The 14672-nt window shown below is 44.0% G+C and overlaps 1 protein-coding gene across 2 annotated transcripts in view; it reads right to left on the reverse strand.

Moving 5' to 3' along the window:
- LOC126469582 (diacylglycerol lipase-beta-like) overlaps positions 1–14672 on the reverse strand; it is an 817808-nt gene that overhangs the window by 466498 nt on the left and 336638 nt on the right. For both annotated transcript variants that reach the window (XM_050096710.1, XM_050096701.1), the window contains exon 2: positions 5188–5279. The gene's annotated coding sequence lies outside the window, so the exon portion shown is untranslated. The remainder of the gene's footprint in view (positions 1–5187; positions 5280–14672) is intronic.

Below are 14672 nucleotides of genomic sequence, written 5' to 3' on the forward strand. Positions count from 1 at the left end.
TTCGTGTTACGACGGACACGTGCTACTCCTACTGCGAAATCTCAAGGATGATGCGCTACAGTGTTAAAGCTTTTCGGATTTCATATTTACAATACGGTATATATAAATCAGGTGCAGTTTATGGTGTCAACAGTATGAACACAATGCGAACCAATAGAGATTTTAAGTATTTCCAATTGCCCGACAAAGATATGCACAATTTTACATTAACCTTAGATTAGTAAACCCTCGTAAAACTTACGATTGCAGTTGGTACCAATTCGCAACTCCCGATAACCTGGTATTGTCAGTACATCAGGGCATTTTCTACCTAGTTTGCATGTGACATACCATTGGGAACCGTGTAATTAGTGCATAAACTATAAATTATGACTTCCTTAAAAATGTTGTAGTAAAATTTACCGTGGTTTAATAGCAATGTAACATTTTCACCCCTTTATTGTTTTAGGGCTAAATATATGTCGTTAAGCAATAAGTAATAATTGCTTTCCTGTTTCGGATACTATCTTTCGACTTCAGTTTAACATCTGAAACGTAACTGTATTAAACGACTATTCCAAATGTGCCAATGGAAAAAACATTACAATTCTGTGTCTTTAGAATTGCTCATAATAGACATTAACATTAAGTAAAAAACACTATGATAGAAGTATTTATTGAAAATATATGTGACAACCGAATGAATGAGTAATGCCTAACGACAAAAAATTTGAATCCCCAATCGGCATTTCTTCTTAAAAGTCGCATGAGTGCTATTCCAGTTGTTTCGCAAGCTAACTTCACATCGTACTATTTCACGTAGTCGAATAGTACAGAGATCTTCAGCATTTGAACAACAAACATTGTAACCAGCGACCTTGCCGAGGTGAAGTGACCAGTTTCCCTCGAGGATACAGATAGTCGTACCATTCAGTCTGGAATCGCGTGGCCGCTACGGTCGCAGGTTCGAATCCTGCCTCGGGTATGGATGTGTGTGATGTCCTTAGGTTAGTTAGGTTTAAGTAGTTCTAAGTTCTAGGGGACTGATGACCTCAGATGTTAAGTCCCATAGTGCTCAGAGCCATTTGAACCATTCGAGGCTTGGGAAACAGAAAGTAGGAAGGGAAAAGGGAGCCGCGAGGGTGGTAAGGAAGAGGCTGGTTGGGTTCGTAGGAGGAATATACACTGAGGCAGCAAAAGCGACGGGATTCGTCCTAATATCATGTCGGCCCTAATCTCTTGTCGGACCTCCTCCTGCCCGACGTCGTACAGCAACTCGACGTGCATAGACTCAACAAGTGGTTGGAGCCTCCTGCAGAAATATTGAACCATACTGCCTCTATACCCGTCTGAAATTGCGAAAGTGTTGCCGGTGCAGGGTTTGTCACCTAGCTCATCTCTCTGTTATGTCCCATTGATGTTCGATGGGATTTATGTCGGGCGACCTGAGTGGCAAGATCATTAGCTCGAATTATGCAGAATGTTCTTGAAACGGCATGCCGGTGTGGCCGAGCGGTTCTAGGCACTACAGTCTGGAACCGCACGACGCTACGGTCGCAGGTTCGAATCCTACCTCGGGTATGGCTGTGTGTGATGTCCTTAGGTTAGTTAGGTTTAAGTAGTTCTAAGTTCTAGGGGACTGATGACCTCAGAAGTTAAGTCCCATAGTGCTCAGAGCCATCTAACCCTTTTTTTTTGTTTTTTTTTTTTTTGTTCTTGTTCTTGAAACCAATCACGAACAATTGTGGCTGGTGACATGACATCGTTGCTTGGGAACATGAAGTCTATGAATGGCTGCAGTAGCCGAACATAACCATTTCCAGACACTGACTCAGTCGGACCACATGACCCACTGTCACAAACCACTGTAAAAACAGCCCACATCATTATGGAGTCACCATCAACTTGCACATTGCCTTGTTGATAACTTGGCTCCATGGCTTTGTGGGGTCCACACCACGCTTGAATTCTACCATCAGCTGTTACCAACTGAAATCGGGACTCATCTGATCCAGGGTCCAACCGATACGGTCACGAGCTCGAGAGGAACGCCGCACTCGCATCCGTCTTCTGCTGCCACAGCCCATTAACGCCAAATTTCGCCGCACAGTCCTAACTAATACGTTCGTCGTACGTCCTTAATCGATTTCTGCAGTTATTTACGCAGTGTTGCTTGTCTGTTAGCACTGACAACTATGCAAACGCCGCTGCTCTCGGTCGGTAACTAGAGGCCGTCGCCCACAGCGTTCTTTGTGGTGGGAGGTAATGCCTGAAATTTGATATTCTCGATACACTCTTCACACTGTTGATCTCGGAATACTGAAGTCTGCAACGATTTCCGAAATGGAATGTCTCATGCGTCTAGCTCCAACTGCCATTCCACGTTCAAAGTCTGTTAATTCCCGACGTGCGGTCATAATCGCGTTGGAAACCTCTCCACATGAATCACGGGAGTACAAACGACACCTTCGCCAAAGCACTGCGCTTTTATATCATGTGTACGCGATACTACCGCTTTCTGAATATCGTGTACGAATATCGCTATCCGATTACTTCAGTGTATGTCAAAGCACTAGCCTTAGGGAGTCTGTTGACGTTTCATCGTGAAAGAGGTTATGTAATTTGTGGCGTCTGAAGGGTGTGCATGTACAGGCGGAATGGCAAAGCAGGACTAGAGATTAAGAGTAAACAACAGGATTGTTGGAGTTTAATTTCCAGGATACATAGGTTATATAGGCTAGTGTTCTATGTCGTCGGGAGGGGAGAGAGGGGAGGGGAGAGAGTCGTTGAGAAGGGAATTTAGGGGCTCTTATTTCACATACATGACTTTGAGATATTATTAGATTTTTAAAAAATATTTTATTTCACATAACACTTTAAATTTTCAGTTCATTTAAGCATATGCATTTTCAGTAAATATAAGGGAAACAAAATCGATAGAAAAAAGGTGAAACAGAAGATTCAAATCAGTGGCGTGTCTTGTAGGCTACATTCGGTAGCATGATAAACAACAGAAATTTAAAGGTTGTCGATTTAAATAAATACCTGAGGCTTACAATTACGAACAACTTACACTGGAACCACCAAGTAGTACATGTTGTGAGGAAGGCGAACGAAAGACTGCTCTTTATTGCCTGAACACTTACAAGGTGTATAAAAAAAAAAATCTACTTCTGAGACTGCCAGCAATAAGTTTGTTCCACCTCTTCTGCAGTATTGCTGCTCAGTTCGCTGTTCTTACTAGATAAGATCGACGGAAGTTCAGAGAAGGGCAACCTTTTTGCATTATCAGGAAATGGGGAAGAGATTGTCAGGCTAAGATAATCGAGTTGGATCGGCAATCATTTAAAAAAAAAAAAAAGAGATTTTTCGTTGTGGCGAAATCTTTGAAATTTTCTGAAGTCACGAACTTTTGTCTTCCAAATGTAAAAATATTTTTACCTCCCACCTACACAGACTGCAGTGATCATAAAATAAGGCACAGGCACACTAGCTGTTTGTTATTTAAACACAGACGTACAATTTCCATTAATCACAACTGATATATCACCCCGACAGTGCTGGCGGCTGTGGCCGAGCGGTTCTAGGCGCTTCAGTCCGGTCGCAGGTTCGAATCCTGCCTCGGGCATGGATGTGTGTGATGTCCTTAGGTTAGTTAGGTTTAAGTAGTTCTAAGTCTAGGGGACTGATGACCTCAGATGTTGAGTCCCATAGTGCTTAGAGCCATTTGAACCCGGGTGTTACCAAGACGAGGCGAACGCGAGCCTATTGTCTTCACATAACGACAGAAAAATGTATCGCTACAACGAACCATGTTTCTTTTGTAAAGGAAAAATAATAATGATAAACGCTGTGGCACATTCGTGGAAAGGTACAATAAGGAGCTGTGATGAAGTTACATTCATGTGCGTATTGCTGTGACGTCGCAAAGCGCTATACCTGCTTTGGTTGGTTGGTTGATTTGGGGAACGGGACCAAACAGCGAGGTCATTGGCCCCATCGGTTGAGGGAAAGCTGGCGAAGAAAACAGACCGTGTCCTTTCAAGGGAACCATCCCAGCATTTGCCTGAAGCGATTTAGGGAAACCACGGAAAATCTAAATCAGGATGGCCGGACGCGTGTTTGAACCGTCGTCCTCCCGAATGCAAGTCCAGTGTGCTAACCACTGCACCACCACGCTCAACCTACACCTGCTTTAAATAGTGTACATTGTATTTGCGGTATTCACATAAATGTATCGATAAATAAATATTTATTTCATCACCATTCCTTATTACACCTTGCCACAAATTAACCACCGTGACGACCATTATTATTATTATTATTATTATTATTATCATCATCTAAAGCAGCACGGGCACACTAGCTGTCTGCCGCCTTAGACGGCTGCGCTAACGCCTTTGTTCGTCGGCTTGTACTTTCGTGAGGTATTCTCGAAACTGCTTGAGAAGCGCATTGTACGAGAGCAGCAGTCGCTAAACGTGTGTACTACAACCGCGCGAAGTATGGGAAAAATTTCTGTCCCATTGGATGTATATGCTTCCCAGTGAAGGCGCGCGTGTGCTAGATCAGTGATTTAAGAGGTCCATGACTAAGAAATTTATTGCTAGCGCACTCGAGCAGATGTAATTTCGATGGATTGCTCACGCGCTGCCTGCGATATGTAAGCTATAAGAGAATCTCAGACCAGAGGGCAGTGTTGGCTGCAGTAGGAGCTGTGTCAGTAGTAGTAGTAGCGAGCAGTCGTGTGGAGTTGGCTGGGCCGGTCGTGGGGAGCGATGGCGGTGCCTGAGCGATGTAGTATAAGGTAAAAGCAGCCTCGCGCATATGTACTATTGTTATATCAAGTCCCATATATATATATATATATATATATATATATATATATATATATATGCGCGTTTTCTGGCGACCTTATTGAGGTAAGAATTTTCAATTTATTCAGTATGATCTTTCAGGGCCATGACGCAGCACTGCTGACGTCAAAAATTTACCCGTTCAAATCCACAGTTAATTATTGAAAGGTTGTATATGAGTCAAATTTTTTAATTATGAGGTTAGTCATATTTTTATTATTGGTAGGTTACGAAATTTATTAGTGGGGAGGCTACACTGAATGCGAATGATATAATTATTTATTTTATTTAACTGTTGGGAGGTTACAGTGTGTTGGGAGGCAGTTGACAGTAATTGAGTGCGGCGGCTTACCTGTGTTTCAGTGGCTGTGGAAAGTAGGGGGCAGCCTGGACTGCTGCGGTTCTAGAAGGCTGCGGCTGGCATCGCAGGGACCGCCGTCAGTTCTGTAACGTGAGAACAAGTCGGCGCTGAAGCTTTCCTTGTCTGGAGGCAGTTCAAATGGTTCAAATGGCTCTAAGCACAATGGGACTTAACATCTGAAGTCATCAGTCCCCTATACTTAGAACTACTTAAACCTAACTAAACTAAGGACATCACACACATCCATGCCAGAGGCAGGATTCGAACCTGCGACCGTAGCAGCAGCGCGGTTCCAGACTGAAGCGCCTAGAACCGCTCGGCCACAGCGGTCGGCGGAGGCAGTTCATTTACTTCAAATGACTTACACACATCACCCTTTGTCTCCACTATTCGTCTCTACACAGCTGGCCAGTACACCCCCTATTACGAAAAAGTACCATAATATAGGACCGGCAGCACTAGAAGATTGTTTGCTGACGATGCTGTTGTCTTCTGGAAAGCGTCGTCGTTGGTAAGTAAAAGCCCGTTTGCATCCACATCGTAAATTTCTCACACTCTCTTCTAATACTTGCGTCCAATCGTTGATCTCCTTTCTCTGACACGACGCTCTAGAGTCTGAATTATCTTATATTCTCGCTTTATAGCATTTGTCATGTGATTTTTTTTTCTATAGAAGAACGACATAGTAGCCAGCAATCCAAAACTGTGGCTTGATTTTAATAGTGTAACATACCCGACATTTAATCTGTTTTTTATTATCAATATACATAGATTGGAATGCACCCATTGTGTAGGGGTAGCATCGTTACGTCCTCGATTTCGTTTTCGAAACCCGCCACCGCCTAGATTTTGATTAATGATCAGCACTGCCGACCGAAGGCTCCCAGCATAAGAACCCACCCTCATTCTGCCAACGGCCTTGTCAAAGAGGGCGAAGGAACGGAAGTAGGTCCTTGGGGTGGGAAAATGCTCCAAAAGGCGGAAGAATCAGCAATGATCAACGGCATGAGGACGCATAAGGTAATGCATTGAAGACACGTGGCCAGTAATTGAAAATTTGTCATGATGATTTCTCCAGTGCCAAACGATTTCAGAATAGTCCCCCATTCGGATCTCTGGGAGGGGATTGCAAAGGGGGAAGTGACCACAAGAAAAATACTGCATTACCAATGAAAGGAGAACGTTCTACGAGTCGGGGCGTGGAATCTCAGAAGCTTGAACGTGGTTGGGAAGCTGGAAAATCTGAAAAGGGAAATGCAAATGCTCAATCTAGATATAGTGGGGGGGGGGGAGTCAGTGAAATGAAATGGAAAGAAGACAAGGGTTCCTAGTTAGATAAGTATAGGGTAATATCAACAGAAGCAGAAAATAGTATAACAGGAGTAGGATTAGTTATGAATAGGAAGGTAGGCCAGAGAGTGTGTTACTATGAAGAGTTCAGTGATAGTTTTATTCTAGTCAGAATCGACAGCAAACCGACGACGATAATTCAGGTACACATACCGACTTTGCAAGCTGAAGATGAAGAAATGGAGAAAGTATGTGAGGATACTGAAAGGGTAATACAATACGCAAACGGAGATGAAAATCTGTCATGGGGGTTGGAATGCGGTTGCAGGGGAAGGAGTAGAAGAAAAAGAACAATATGAGCTTGGAACAAGGAATGAGAAACGAGAAAGAATAACTGAGTTCTGTAATAAATTTCGGCTAGTAATAGCAAATGCTCTGTTCAAGAATCGTAAGAGGAGGTAGTATACTGGGAAAAGGCCAGGTGATACGGGAAGACTTCAGTTAGGTGACATCATAGTCAGAGAGAGATTCCACAATCCAATAAGTGATGTACCTTTTGCATTTATTGCTCATATGTTTTTCGTGTTTCTTCAAAGCAAAGAGAAAAGGTGAAGCGGTAACCCAGCATAGAGTCTGCGCCTACCGTCATGTATTTTTGATTTTGAAGTGTTACAAAAACATAAGATGTTTTTCCTGTTCCTCGGTAAGCTGAAGGACTCGCTCTCTGTTAATGAATTATTTTAGAGCGAAATCGACAGTAGGCCTTTTATTTGTGAGAATAAGTAAAAAGTCGTATTTTTATGTGCATCGAAGGAAAGAATATAGTATTATTTTACTAAATGAAATATTGTATGAGTCATTATTCCTAGTAGTACTGCAATATATAAAAACCCAAGAAGCCCACCTGTGTACTTCGGAGTTGCCACGAAGATCCGATTACAATATCATGGACACGGTCGAAATTTTGTAGGTGGATACGGCGATAGAAAGACTATTTCATTTAGTGGAACTAATATGAAAAGCTTCTTCACCCATTTACAGGCATAGGTCAGCTTATTGTGCACGTCCGACACGCCGAAAAATTAATCTCATTATTTCCATATCGTAAGGCAATTGCAGTTAATCTGATGTACCGAAAAGCAACAAAACAATATCTACCAATATATGGACATGGTCATGAATAAACAAGTTAAAGTGAAACGCATTTTGGAGATGAGCTGAGCAGGTGGTTAATGGCATCGGAAAACCCATTTAACAAAAGAACGGCGAGATTCGGCACAGATAGGGATAAGGTCAGAACAATACACTATTCCTTTTAACGTAAATATGGCTGGGACCGACGTTAAGTGGCTGCACGGCATTAACAGGGCTAGGCTGTGACCCAGCAAGAAAAAAAAATTCACCTCTAGTGAGACGGTGATTAGCTGAGGCCATACTGGGCGATGCAATGCAGACGCGACACGGTGGGGAGATCCCCATTATATATTCTGGAATCGTTTGCCATTAGAGAAATCCCTATTATATAAAAGCATTTTAAGAACAAAAATTCCTAGATCTCTCTCTCTCTCTCTCTCTCTCGTCTCGTCTCGTCTCACAGTGGACCGCACAAGTGGGTGGAAATAATTGAGGGCACTGAGAGCTTTGCTTTCTGTGAAGTGAGGATGATACGCTTCATGTATCTTGGCGACAGATAGCAAAGAGGTAGATAATTATTCCTGCAGGAATTTTTGCAGGCAAAGAAATTGTGCATGTCGCTCCAAGCCTTAGTGAGTGTGCAATAGCCATCATTTCGACTAGGGAAAGATTAACGTTCTATGGAACACAGGGAAGTTGAGACTGAGTGAATTCAGTCAAGGCCAGAATAGGGAATTTGAGTTTCAGATCCAGCACGGAGACAATCCCGTTGCAGATGCCACTTGGTAAAGTACAATTGCGCATTTGGCCACAGTAAATGTTGAGTCTAGATTTTGCTCACTCCAACTTGCGTACGCTTTGACCATTGAATATCACAAGCTTGGATACTAATCTACCCTTACATTGAGTACATGAGAGTTTTTTCTTTAGTTCAAAAAGTAAATTTACTCCCCACCAACTAAGTGCATTGATCAGCTATGACAATGCAGATATAAATGAGTTGATGAAGATTTTTAATAATTCTTTCTTGTGATAAAAAATTTTCATGTGTCGAGGTAACGATTTTAATAATCGTCATTTCAATATGTCCAGGAGTTTAATATTTTGTTATTGAGTGTCAAAAGTAATTGAACGTGATTGTTGTTTATCTTTTGACCGCCTGAAAGCACAGTTGATAAAGTATATGTAGAATAGAAAAGGGAATAGCTGTTTTGTCTTTCTAGAACAGACCCCAAACTTTCACCTTTATTTATTCATGCATTCTAGTTACGTGGCAGCAGCATTTCTAATGATTTTTGCTACGATCCGCACCTGATATTAGCTGCCTTACAGGGCCAAGTCTATATTTATTTAGAATGTCTGTTTAACATCCTGTGCTTGAAAAGCCAGTTCAGATGTTTTGTGTTAAGTGGTAAGCTAAGTTTGTACACATTAGTACAGTCACAGCGCAGATAAAAATGTCGGACAATATATCTAAACAAACATTTATTTATTATTAAATTTTTATTATATATATTGGATTGTAAGGCGTACCTAGGAGCAGATACAGACTCACATCACAATGTAGTAGTAATGAAGAGTACGCTGAACTTCAAGAGATTAGTCAGGAAGAATCAATATGCAAAGAAGTGGGATACAGAAGCACTAAGGAATGGCGAGATGTCTAAAGCTATAGATACTGCAATAAGGAATACCTCAATAGGCAGTACAGTTGAATGGACATCTCTAAAAAGGGCAATCACAGAAGTTGGAAAGAAAAACATAAGTACAAAAAAGGTAACTGTGAAGCAACTATGTGTAACAGAAGAAATACTTCAGTTGATTGGTGAAAGAAAGAAGTACAAAAATGTTAAGGGAAGTTCAGAAATACAAGTCGCTGAGGAATGAAACAATTGGGAAGTGCAGGGAAACCAATACGAAATGGCTGCACGTAAAATGTGAAGAAATCGAAAAAGAAATTATTGTCAGGGACTGACTCAGCGTATAGGAAAGTCAAAGCACCATTCGGTGAAATTAAAATCAGGCACTTTGTTACTGTTCCTAGTTCTCTGTAAATAGCGATTGCTAAACCAGATGGTAGGCTTCAGAGTACATTAATGAGCGACCTGCAGGCACTGAAGTGAACTGTCTGTGGTTAAAAACTGCCTTGGTGTCCTAAGCGCGCCATGTTTTGTGCCTGTGGACAGAAGAATTTCATGTCCGCCAGTGAGGAGAGGAAGCAATGTAGGGAGCAGTCAACAGTGTTTCCTATGGCAGCTATTCACATTATAGGTGGACGTACATACCGCGCTAGAGCAAGTGATACGAAAGCAAGGAGGTCCAGGTTTGTGAGCACCATCTGGAGGGTGCTGCACGGAACTGTGAGGCGCCAGCTGAATGGTTGTGCGTGAGTGTTGACAGCCTCTCGTGGTATTTGTTGTATGCACCGCGTTAATCCGTAAATCGGTACTCTCCGTTGATTCATTTTGCATTGGGAATTGTAACAGAATTTATTTTCACCACTGTGTGTGTGGTGTAGTATTACAAACTCTGCTGTAAGTGGCGCGTCTTAAGGCCACAAGATTAACGCAGAATAATGTACAGCGTGTACAAAAAAATTGAAATGTGTTTGTGTTTTAGTTGTCGACCGCGTACTGCTGAGAATATGAAAGAGTACATAAATTATGCAGATAGAATTCTAGCCTTAGCGCCCACAAACTATGCGTGGGCGGTGTAAACCAGACAGCTAAGGCTTGGGAGGTTTGTCTTCTGTATGCTACAATTGTGTATGCTATTCTTGTGGCAGATCAGGACACCGGACAAAAATCTAGTCACCTAGGCTGCCAGAGGACACTTCATGCTAATAGTGTGTAACACCGTCTTCAGCATTAATAACGGCCTGAATTCGGCTAGAAAGAAACCGAAAGTTTCTTCAGTTATGCCGCGTACAACGACGAAATTAGGAGGATGTTGCTTATTACATTTCGACCGCTGTTCCAAAGAATCAAAGACATTTATAGACCTTCGATCAGGTGATTTACTTTCCAGTTATCGAGCGATAGGGCGCCCGAGTGTTCGTCAAAAGAGCAATATGCGCGTGAACGCTGACAACACGCCTATCTTGAAGATGGATGTGGTCACTGCATGAAGACGCCGCGCGCAACATTGAAAAAGACATCCTGGTTAATCTATTCAGCTACCCGAATGAGTGGGATCAAGCCACGGCACGAATAACCAGAACCACATCCTACGCACGCTATCCGATAACCGCCTTATTAGGGCGCCAGTATACTCGACGCCGTGCATCATTCGAGAACGGACAAAACTGTCAGTCGCTGGACCACAGCACATCCCTCCCGCCAGTCAATGTCCAGTTTCGGTGTTGTTCGGTCTACACAACACGTGCAGCCGTATGTACTGCGGCGAGCAACGGCCTTTGCGAGATGCCCCGACTGGAAGTGTACACTGAGCGCAGAGTCCTACACAATGGAACATCTTCGGGATGAGTTTGGACGTACACTACGCTCCACATCTCAGTGTCCAATGTTGCCACCTTCTCTAGTTTTGGTTCCTGGGGAAGAATGAGCTATCATTCCTCCACCACATTCAGACACCTCAATGCAAGTGTCCCCAGAAGATTTCAACCCGTCACACAGGTGAGTGGTGGACGCAGCTCATATTAATGTCCACAGTAGATATGCGGACACTTTTCAATACTTTGGATCAGATCGCGCACATCGCTTTAGCATAATCTGCAATAAATCGGTACTCAGAGAAGTATAGTATCTGAAGAGCATTCGTTTTAAATTTGAGACGTACACTACTGGCCATTAAAATTGCTACACCACGAAGCTGACGTGCTACAGACGCGAAATTTAAACGACAGGAAGAATATGCTGTGATATGCAAATGATTACCTTTTCAGAGCATTCACACAAAGTTGGCGCCGGTGGCGACACCTACAACGTGCTTACATGACGAAAGTTTGCAACCGATTTCTCATACACAAACAGCAGTTAACCGGCGTTGCCACGTGAAACGTTGTTGTGATGCTTCGTGTAAGGAGGAGAAATGCCTACCATCACGTTTCCGACTTTGATAAAGGTCGTATTGTAGCCTATCGCGATTGCGGTTTATCGTATCGCGACATTGCTGCACGCGTTGATCGAGATCCAATGACTGTTGGCAGAACATGGAATCGGTGGGTTCAGGAGGGTGATACGGAACGCCGTGCTGGATCCCAACGGCCTCGTATCACTAGCAGTCGAGATGACAGGCATCTTATCCGCATGGCTGTAACGGATCGTGCAGCCACGTCTATATCCCCGAGTCAACAAATGGGCACGTTTGCAAGACGACAACCATCTGCACAAACAGTTCGACGACGTTTGCAGCAGCATGGACTATCACCTCGGAGACCATGGCTGCGGCTACCCTCGACGCTGCTTCACAGACAGGAGCACTGCGATGTTGTACTCAACGACGAACCTGGGTGCACGAATGGCAAAACGTCATTTTTTCGGATGAATCCAGGTTCTGTTTACAGCATCATGATGGTCGCATCCGTGTTTAGCGATATCGCGGTGAACGCACATTGGAAGCGTGTATTCGTCATCGCCATACTGACGTATCATCCGGCGTGATGGTATGGGGTGCCGTTGATTACACGTCTCGGTCGCCTCTTGTTCGCATTGACGGCAGTGAACGTTACATTTCAGATGTGTTACGACCCGTGGCTCTACCCTTCATTCGATCCCTGCGAAACCCTACATTTCAGCAGGATAATGCACGACCGCATGTTGCAGGTCCTGTACGGGCCTTTCTGGATACAGAAAATGTTCGACTACTGCCCTGGCCAGCACATTCTCCAGATCTCTCACCAATTGAAAACGTCTGGTCAATGGTGGCCGAGCAACTGGCTCGTCACAATACGCCAGTCACTACTCGTGATGAACTGTGGTATTGTGTTGAAGCTGCATGAGCAGCTGTAACTGTACACGCCATCCAAGCTCTGTTTGACTCAATGCCCAGGCGTATCAAGGCCGTTAATACGGCCAGAGATGGTTGTTCTGGGTACTGATTTCTCAGGATCTATGCATCCAAATTGCGTGAAAATGTAGTCACATGTCAGTTCTAGTACAATATATTTGTCCAATGAATACTCGTTTATCATCTGCATTTCTTCTTGGTGTAGCAATTTTAATGGCCAGTAGTGTACATGTGTCACGCAATTAATTTAAGAGCTATGATAGCAACAGATTCTCACCACTATGACAACGTCATTAATTCACTCAATATAAAATCGAAGCCGGCCGGAGCGGCCGTGCGGTTCTAGGCGCTACAGTCTGGACCCGAGCGACCGCTCCGGTCGCAGGTTCGAATCCTGCCTCGGGCATGGATGTGTGTGATGTCCTTAGGTTAGTTAGGTTTAATTAGTTCTAAGTTCTAGCCGACTGATGACCTTAGAAGTTAAGTCGCATAGTGCTCAGAGCCATTTGAACCAACCATAAAATCGAAGTTTGTATTTCGCTAAGCGACACAGGTCTATGGACTGTGGCGCGCTATAACGCTTATATTTCATGCTACTTAATTGTCCGCATGTTAACTGTGGAACTTGGAAACTGATTACGTAAAAATATAAAAGATTTTACCAAAAAAGAATGTTTTCGGAGGTGTGTGTTTTGACCCCACCAACTCATTGTTGGATTCGTGTGTGCTTCCCAGCCACGAATTGCGTCAGCGGCGAGGGGGGGGGGGGGGGGGTCGTGAACGCCAGATACCAGGCCTATGCCATCTGCGGTGCTCCAAAGCGATCAGCGTGCGTTTTAAGGTAGGATGAGGGACTAATATTTTGTTTGGTGAGTTTAGATGTGCATACGACTGTCCAATTTCACGAGGTAATTGATCTCTTGTATGTTATCGCACAAACAACTTTGTTTGGAGCGAGATGACAGGTGGTTCATTAAGACGAGATGGAACCGGGCGTCCCTCATTTTAATGATTCAATGTCGTTTCCAGCTGATTCCCTATGCTGTCTCAGTCCAATGCAGAGATGTCCATTTCACAATGGCCGTGCAGTAAATAATGCAACACATTTTTTCTCGGTCAGTTTCGGTTGAAAAAGTGCGGAGCTGATTGTGGGGTATCGTCAAATGTTCCCGCATCAGCTCTAAAGTTTTATGAAGTTTCGATAGGTGACGGCGCTATACGTAGCATTCAAAATGGAGTCTGTAAAAGGGGGTGCATACCAACCAGATACATGTCATTGAGCCGGCCGGAGTGGCCGAGCGGTACTAGGCGCTACAGTCCGGAACCGCGCGACCGCTACGGTCGCAGGTTAGAATCCTGCCTCGGGCATGGATGTGTGTGATGTCCTTAGGTTATTAGGTTTAAGTAGTTCTAAGTACTAGGGGACTGATGACCACAGCAGTTAAGTCCCATAGTGCTCAGAGCCATTTGAACCATTTGAACATGTCATCGAGTTTCCACTGGCAGAAAAGCAGAGCCACGCAGATATTCACAGGCGCTTGCGGAATATCTACGGAGATCTGGCAATGAACAAAAGCACGGTGGGTCGTTGGGCGGGGCATGTCATTGTTGCAACAAGGCCGCGCAAGCCTGTCCCATATCCCAAGTACCTGCTGGCTGCCCACAGCTGTGACCCCTGCAATGCTGGGACTGAAGAAACGAATGCGACGAGTCCGTTGCCACAAAAATTCAATCGCACTTCCCCTTCTCCATGGCAACACAAGGCCTCACACAAGTCTGCTCTCATGAGAAGCCGGCCGGTGTGGCCGAGCGGTTCTAGGCGCTTCAGTCCGGAACCGCGCTGCTGCTACGGTCGCAGGTTCGAATCCTGCCTCGGGCATGGATGTGTGTGATCTCCTTAGGTTAGTTAGGTTTAAGTAGTTCTGTGTCTAGAGAGACTGATGACCTCAGATGTTAAGTCCATACTGCTCAGAGCCATTTGAACCATCTCCCGAGAACAGCTCACAAACCTTCACTGGGCTGTTCTTCCTCATCAACCTTAGAGTTCGGATCTTGCACCTTCAGAGTTTCATCTGTTTGGCCCA

This window comes from Schistocerca serialis, chromosome 1, assembly GCF_023864345.2.
Source record: "Schistocerca serialis cubense isolate TAMUIC-IGC-003099 chromosome 1, iqSchSeri2.2, whole genome shotgun sequence".
Lineage (NCBI taxonomy): Eukaryota > Metazoa > Arthropoda > Insecta > Orthoptera > Acrididae > Schistocerca > Schistocerca serialis.